Source organism: Pholcus phalangioides, unplaced genomic scaffold (assembly GCF_987345545.1).
Source record: "Pholcus phalangioides strain wild (caught in Gottingen) unplaced genomic scaffold, Ppha-v1.0 ptg000015l_1, whole genome shotgun sequence".
Lineage (NCBI taxonomy): Eukaryota > Metazoa > Arthropoda > Arachnida > Araneae > Pholcidae > Pholcus > Pholcus phalangioides.
The window spans coordinates 31,983,357-31,991,921 of NW_028301608.1; positions in this window are offsets into that span (position 1 = coordinate 31,983,357).

Here is an 8,565-nt window from a genome sequence, read left to right on the forward strand (position 1 = left end):
TAGATCTTCGCACCATTTAGGTTTGAAATCGGTCTATAGCAATTGGTCTGCTGATTAATTAATCTGGGCATCAATACCTTGATACGTGCTTCCTTCCAATAATTTGTTTTGGCGTAACTTTCATTTCCCGTTATCTTAAAATTCATGAAAAAAATATCATCTTAAATTTTTCTTTTGGTAATGATTTCATATAAATTGTTTCTAATGTATTGACGTCAAATTTGGATGACTATATTGTGCGCAATCATTCTCTTGAAAATATAATTCCGCCCTAACTCGGGCCAAGGACTTGCAGTGGTCATTCTATGCGTCTGCCTTTAACTGGGCCAACGTAATCAATGATTAATTGCGTAAATGGCGTTGATAGACTACGTCATGCGACCGCAATTTATCTGAGAGAGGTCGAGGAAATTTCCATATCTAGTGAAGCTATTTATTGTTTTATCCTGCGTTCAATGCTTTCTCGTATGTGAAATTTATAATAAGGAGTTATTTTGAATTTTAAATTTGATTGTACTACAGAAACGCGTAAACTTTCACGCAAATGCTTTTGTTTTTGCTTGTAACATTCATTGGCGCTTAAGCAAGAGATGCTCACAGTATTTTGTAGTACGGGGAGGGGGAGCTTCTATCTCTTCTCCGTACTAAAAGTATCATAATCAATTTTGGAGATTTGATTCAAAAATTCGAATTTCCTGCATAAAGTTTAAGCCGAACCTCCGCAAGTCTAAAACATTTTCAACGCATCCACGCATATCTCAGCATCAAAAATTAAATCTAGTTGATGGGAAGTTTCACTTTGCTTTTTTCAGTGCCTTTGAAACTTCCAGGATAAATTCTTAGAAAATCCCGACCTGCTCACTCAGATTAACTACATTTTTTTAGCAATTAGCGAACCATTATCATTTTCTCCCCGCTCCACTAATCTGTAGTTGGAACCACTCACTGACACATGATTTTCTTCGCCAAATTGGACACCCTTTAAGCCGATTAATTAATTTCATTCCTTCCAGCTCCATAACCGTAAAAAGACTTACTTAACTCCCAGAAATATGTTTTTTAATTAGTAAATATTTAATGTATTGCCCACCCCATCATTTTTTTTTATGAGCTAGAAAACGCTATCAATGAAATTTCGAAGAAAAACCCGTGTTTTATCAAAATTTTCTTTAAAAATATAAGCTTTTGCTGTCTTGAGATCAGGATTGTAACAAGAAATGAATATTTACTTTTTCGCCCAGTCCAGTATCCGTTTTGATGTCCCCCCTCCCCGTGATTTTTAACAGAAAAAGAGTAAATTCAGCGCCCTTCTTAGTCCAGCGCCCGGGGTCCCCCAGACCCTTACTGTCCTCTCCTAGTTGCGGCCCTGCTTGAGACAAAGTTTCTTCTCAGTGCGATAATTCTAATTTCAGAACTCGAAATTTCCACCCGCATTATAAGGAACATAGGCTATTAACTATTAGCTCGAAACACTTGCAATGAGCCTTGACCATTTACGGAAAAAACCTGATTCTTTTTTCTTTCTTTCTGTTATTCACAGCCGTTTCCAGTCGCGAGGGTTTAAGCAAGCACAAGAATAGTCCTTCCCACAGTTGCGTAAATCACAGCACTATCTACACAACTGGTAATAACGGCGAAATCGACGTTTCTTATCCCCTCCTACCACACACAAGCTTTTCCGTCATCAGTTTTTAGCGGATAACTGATGAAACACTGTAATTATAAGGTTCAAGTTCACGACGAGGTAGCTGTAGCTTTATTTTCTCTTCGTCATCTTCGTCAAGGCCCTGATGAAGATAAACGAGATGTTCTTTCGACGACATTGGCACGCCGCTCGTATGCACCGGGAGATAACATTTTCATCTGATAAGAAAGTGTGAATTAAGTTTGTGTGCGTGTGTGTGTATGTTTTTTTTTTCAAAGATAAAAACAACGAATAGAAAAAAAGAGGAAAAGTAACATTTTTTAATATCTAGACTTTTTTCGAAATTCTAACACAAAATAAGAGCACTGAAACACTGGAATGCAACTTTTGTCTATTACCCATGACTTCTAAAGGGTGTGCCGACAGGGCCTGTTCTTGATAAACTCGGGCCCTGAGCAAATATGAATTTTGGGGTCCATTTTTTTGGGCAAATATGAAGTATTGAGGGAAAGGAGCAAGGAGAGGAGGGAGGGGGGCATGTGGGCTGTGCCTAAAATACAAAAGGCAGCTAATTTTTGGGTCCTGAAAACTTGTGGACCGTGGGCAGAGGCAGATTTAACGGCAGGTGCACCGGACTTCTGTAGGGCCTCACAAAACATCAGTTTTTTTTACACTTTTTTCTAATTTTAGGGGGGGGGGGATATTTTCCTTCTGCGTCCAGGCCTCAACCGACCTAAGGAACCGGATCTGGGAAGGTGTACCGTTTGTGCATGCGAGAAACGGGCCCCATGGGCCGACGCACCCAAGAGTGCCACTAAATCAGTCATATGTGCCACCAGATATTCTTGAAATCAAGATATAAGATTGAGATAAGATTTAAGTTATGCTAAACGTTGTGATTCGGAGCTGTGATTTTCAACCAAAGCGTCAAGGCAACCGGAATGCTGTGGAAATGCGCCTAGAAAAAGGTGTAGCCTCTACAGGGATGCTGCCGCGAGATATTTGAATTCCTAACGGCCACAGTGGAGAGGGGGTTCACAAAATTTATTTTGGGAGCGGAGCTCAAAAAACCTGAACCCTCAGGTTCCGACGCCTATGGTCATTTAGGCATCATGTTGCACTTATATTGCGTAGCCGGTCAATTTGTCGCAATCAACTTGTCGCGCTCAACTCGTCGCGCATCAATTTGTCGCAGTGCCAATTCGTCGCGGTACAAATTCGTCGCAGAGCCAATTCGTCGCGATACAAATTCGTCGCGGTACAAATTCGTCGCGATACAAATTCGTCGCGGTACAAATTCGTCGCAGAGCCAATTCGTCGCGGTACAAATTCGTCGCAGAGCCAATTCGTCGCGGTACAAATTCGTCGCAGTGACAATTTGTCGTGTAACCAATTCGTCGGGACGTCAATTTATCGCAGAGTCAACTCGTCACGCGATCTGTATGTAGGTTTTTTTGTCTCATACGTGAAAAAATAAACATGAAGAAAAGTTTTTTTCCATCAAGAAATGCACACAGTTTACTAAATTTTTTTTTTTGTCATTTCGAAAAAAATCATCGAAATTACATCGAAATTAAAATTACAATTGATATTAATGTTTTATTATTTAATTATTGTAAATGTTAAAAAAATCATTTTTTCTATGATAAAATTTTAAAATTCTGTAAAAAAATGTCGGTGTTTATGATATTCCCCAAATTACAGTACAGCGGAGGCTGTCTTTAAGTGTAAACTTGTATCTGTCCCATGTGGAATCGAGACTCCCACCAACATTAACCACTACAGTATCTCCACAAGAACCTGAAATAATTAATAATTTAATTTAATTAATATTTCATTTTCACCGGATAAGCCACACTTGTCGCTTTCTCTCGAGATTTGCATTACTCGTAGCGAGGGGAGTTGGGGCGCACACCGAGATGATAAATTGCGATCACATACATTTTCAAAATTTAATTTGCACCGGATAAGTTGCTCAAGTTAAAAACTCAAAAAATCCAACCAATAAAGTTCATAGGTTACATTCGAGCAAATGCAACCGATAATCTTATTGGTTGAATTTTTCAAGTTTTATAAAAGGACTTTTAGAACACTTTCATAGTGTAATGCTAGCCTTAGATATATTGTCGGTAAAAAATTCCTCAAAGATGTATTCCCTACATGGCAGATACATATTCAATAGTGAATTAGGGCCATTCAAGTATTACGTGAGCAGATTTTCAGCCATTTTTGACCCCCTCCCCCTTGTCAGCAAAAATCAGCAAAACACTGACCCCCATCCCCTCCCCCGTCAGCAAAATTTCACCAGAAGCTTAGAATATTTCATATCTTCAAAAAGGGGTGGTTGATGACGTAAGCGACCTTCAACCCCCCCCCCCCCGCCATCAAAAGTCAACAAATCCGAAACTCCCTCCCCGATCCTGACGTAATACTTGAATGACCCCTTAGGCAAATTGTGCTTTGGGATGGGCATTGATCCTAATTTATCATCTTGGTGTGTTCCCGCAACACCCCTCGCTGCGAGAAATGGAGATCCCGCCAGAAAGCGGGAGTGCGGCTTATACGGTGAAAATTTAATTTTGAAAATTTATTTTATCGTAATTTATCATCTTGGTGTGTTCGCCCAACGCCACTCGCTGTGAGAAATGGAGATCCCGCCAGAAAGCGGGAGTGCGGCTTATACGGTGAAAATTTAATTTTGAAAATTTATTTTATCGTAATTTATCATCTTGGTGTGTTCGCCCAACGCCACTCGCTGCGAGAAATGGAGATCCCGCCAGAAAGCGGGAGTGCGGCTTATACGGTGAAAATTTAATTTTGAAAATTTATTTTATCGTAATTTATCATCTTGGTGTGTTCGCCCAACGCCACTCGCTGTGAGAAATGGAGATCCCGCCAGAAAGCGGGAGTGCGGCTTATACGGTGAAAATTTAATTTTGAAAATTTATTTTATCGTAATTTATCATCTTGGTGTGTTCGCCCAACGCCACTCGCTGCGAGAAATGGAGATCCCGCCAGAAAGCGGGAGTGCGGCTTATACGGTGAAAATTTAATTTTGAAAATTTATTTTATCGTAATTTATCATCTTGGTGTGTTCGCCCAACGCCACTCGCTGTGAGAAATGGAGTTCCCGCCAGAAAGCGGGAGTGCGGCTTATACGGTGAAAATTTAATTTTGAAAATTTATTTTATCGTAATTTATCATCTTGGTGTGTTCGCCCAACGCCCCTCGCTGCGAGAAATGGAGATCCCGCCAGAAAGCGGGAGTGCGGCTTATACGGTGAAAATTTAATTTTGAAAATTTATTTGATCGGCGTACTGACTCTGCGACAAATTTGTACCGCGACGAACTGATTCTGCGACAAATTCGTACCGCGACGAACTGATTCTGCGACAAATTTGTACCGCGACGAACTGACTCTGCGACAAATTTGTACCGCGACGAAATGAGTCTGCGACAAATTTTCACCGCGACGAACTGACTCTGCGACAAATTTGTACCGCGACGAACTGACTCTGCGACAAATTTGTACCGCGACGAGTTTGTAGCACGACGAATTGACGCTGCGACAAATTGATTGCGACGAATTGTCGTGCGACAAGTTGATCGCGGTTGGCCCACTGAAGTTGGTTTTCCAACTTCGGAGCGCAAATGTGAGCTGTGTAAATAATGGGCTACTCCGGTGTACGCGAAAAAGAACCAGCAATGACAGGAAAAACTAGTGAAGTAATAAAAAACTTCAAAACATTAGCTAGCTTCCTAGGAGTGGGTGCTACCCCTTGACATGTTTAGTGATACGCAAACTTGTACGCACGTCTTCTACGCATTTCTTGGTGTAAGTAAGCATTTTATAATAGGCTTGTATTTCTAGAGAGGTACGCAAGTCTAATACGCAGGTTTATAGTTGAGCGTCCTACGAATTTCTAAGGATACGGAAGCGTCCAAGGCACTTCAATGAATGCGCACACCTTCTACGTATTTTTTGGGGATACTCAAGTCTCATATGTTTGTCTAGGAGTAAAGAACAATACTACGTATTTGAAAAGGTACGCGTTCGTAAAGGGTATACTTGAAGCAAGAGGAACACCTCGTTTACATGGGCACCTCATTCACCATGATGTAATGGGCGATTTCATTTATCATGTCAAATTCTAAATTTTCACTGTAGACACAAACCAGTACTGTATAACAAATCATTTGACGACTCAAGCCCATTTCTAAAATATCCAATATTTTTTTTTGCTTTATATTAAGCTGCAGCTTTAGGCGGACTTCCTTTAATTCCATCCTGGCGGAAGATCTTCTGCCTTCTTCTTCTTCCTGCATGTAACTTCCTGGATATCTTATCTACTATAAAGACTTTCAGGGGGGAAAAAATTCAGAGAATTGTTAGATAAGCCTGAATTGGAGTAGATTGGGTATTATGGAATTAACTCTTTGTTTCTTAAGCTCATTAAATTTTAAGTGTCACAAACATTTCGATTTTTCTCAAAAGGGAAAAAGAATTCTCTACAGCTGGTCTGCTCCCCCCTACATCTTGAAGTAAAGCCGTAGCGGGAGGAGGGAAACCGGGGGGGGGGGGTGGTCCTGTCCCCCCCCCCTCTAAAACAAATTTCTGGCTACGACACTGTCCTGGAGCAAGACTCTGTAGCAAATTTATAGTTTAAAAAACAATAAGATTGATCCCGGACCCTTGGGTTTGAGCTCTTCAACATGCTAAGACCATTTGAATTTAAATCAATCGTATAACTACGATTTTGGATTTAAAGTACCACGATGAAATAAACACGATAATCGCTGAAAGTTAGAAAAGAAAAAAAAAATGAATGCAGGCGTCTCTAGATTGAGTCCCCCCTCACCTCCAAGCTCGACTTTTATTTTTCTTCCGTAACCGACTAGAAAATCAATGAAGAGGGGTCGTTGAACGTCTTGGTCAAAACTAGGCTGTCAAAATCCTGACCCATTCAAGAAGTTTATCAATTGTTATTGAACCTAGGCTATCGTTACTCCATTTTTTTCTGATGTATCGAATACAGGACCACGTTAAATCATGGGGGAGGGGGGGGGGCACAGTTGCTTCATGTGTGTATAAAGGGACTTTATTATTTATTTATGAGAACAAAAAAAAGTTCAATTCAATGCGCAAAATTCTAAACTCAGGTAACTGGTACCAGGTATCCTACCAACATCCTCGAACTTTTTTTGACAGAAACAAATCCCGTGCCCTCCACATCAAAATTTAAAAATATATTTAAATATTTTTGTAAAATGACTAAAAGATAAAGGAAAATACATTTATACGTTATCTTAGTCAATTTCTATTGATACGAAATGGTTTTATGAAAAAAAAGGTTGGTAACCGAGAATTCTCTGGAAGAAATTCATTGTGACCCCTCACAAACCCGGTGCCCCCCCCCCCAAAGGTAAATCCTCCGTTCACCCCTGCTGGGGCCCATCAGCCCACCCTTGAGCAGTGCCTGTTTCTTACATGGATAAATGAGGCACGTACCAGCTCTTAAAATTTCAGGGCTCAAAACTGTCTTTTGTACGAGTATTTACTTTCCATATTCCTCTGCGTAGGCTGACAATATTTGTTTGAGAAAAATACGGGAAATTGGGCTTCGAAATACGAGAAAATACGGGACATTGCCAATTATCACCAAAAAAATTATGTCAAAAATAAGCAAAGTTGCCAATTCATGCTAAAATCGCAGAAAAGTCGCTAATCGTGGGAAATGAAGCTCTACTTCAAATTGCAGTGAGTTAAAAAAAAAACATGACAAATATGTGTGAGATGAATATTTTTGTTTGTAGTCGTAAATTATCGTCAGCATCGAGGGGGAGGGGGTTTCGGATTTGCTGACTTTTGATGACAAGTATGGGGGGGGGGGGTTCGAAGGTTGCTTACGTCATCAACCATGGTTTTGAAGATATGAAATATTCTAAGTTGCTGACGAAACTTTGCTGACGAGGGGTTCACTGTTTTGCGGATTTTTTCTGTCAAGAGGGGGGTCAAAAATGGCTAAAAATCTGCTTACGTAATACTCGAATGGCCCCTAATTTCAATTGTTGATTTGAAGAATAAAAAGTCAAGTTGTCTTCGTTGGAAATACGTGAAAAACCGGGACACTTTTGCAAAAAAAAGGTCGGGACAGCGAAAAAAGCAGAAAAAACCGAGACTGTCCCAGGAAATGAGTATGGCCCAGACGTATGGTCACCCTACCTCTGCGGAACTTCTAACGAATTGGTAGTGCGTGCGTCCGTGTTGTGAACCTAACGTGGTTTGTTTCTGCGTAGTGCTTGTTGTATATAGTGCTGCCATCTGCCCTCAATTTTTCTAACTATGAGTGAAGTGTACTGATTGATTAATCGTATCATTATGTAGGCCTGTTGCTCTCTTTGGCGAGACTTTTTAACGGGGGGAATCAGCCCGCAAAGCAGGAATAGTACGACTGATTTATCTTAGAGGGCACGACGCAGTGCCTTACTGCCTCCCTGCACCCCTTGTCTGCCATCTACTCGTATATTTCAGATATGAAGTGAGTGATGTGTTATGATTGAATTACATTTGTATTGTTTGTAGGTCTGTTGCGAGCAGTGGCGTCGGAGCCGGGGGTGCTCGAGCACCCACGGAAGTTTGTAGAAAGGGTCCGAGCACCCACAGAATTGATTCAAAAATCGAAATTTCCTACATGAATCTCAAGACGGGCACCCACAGGTTCGAAACACTTCCGACGCCCCTGGTTGCGAGACTTTTTAAAGGGGAGATCGGCTCGCATTCGCGCGTAGAAGTTGGGAACAACAGAAAACCAACTTAAGCCGACCACCACTGCGGCGACTGTGGGGTTTGAACCCGGGACCTCGCGATGCGAGTCCGTCACTATGACCACTCGACCACCACAGCGGCAGCTGAAGATGCT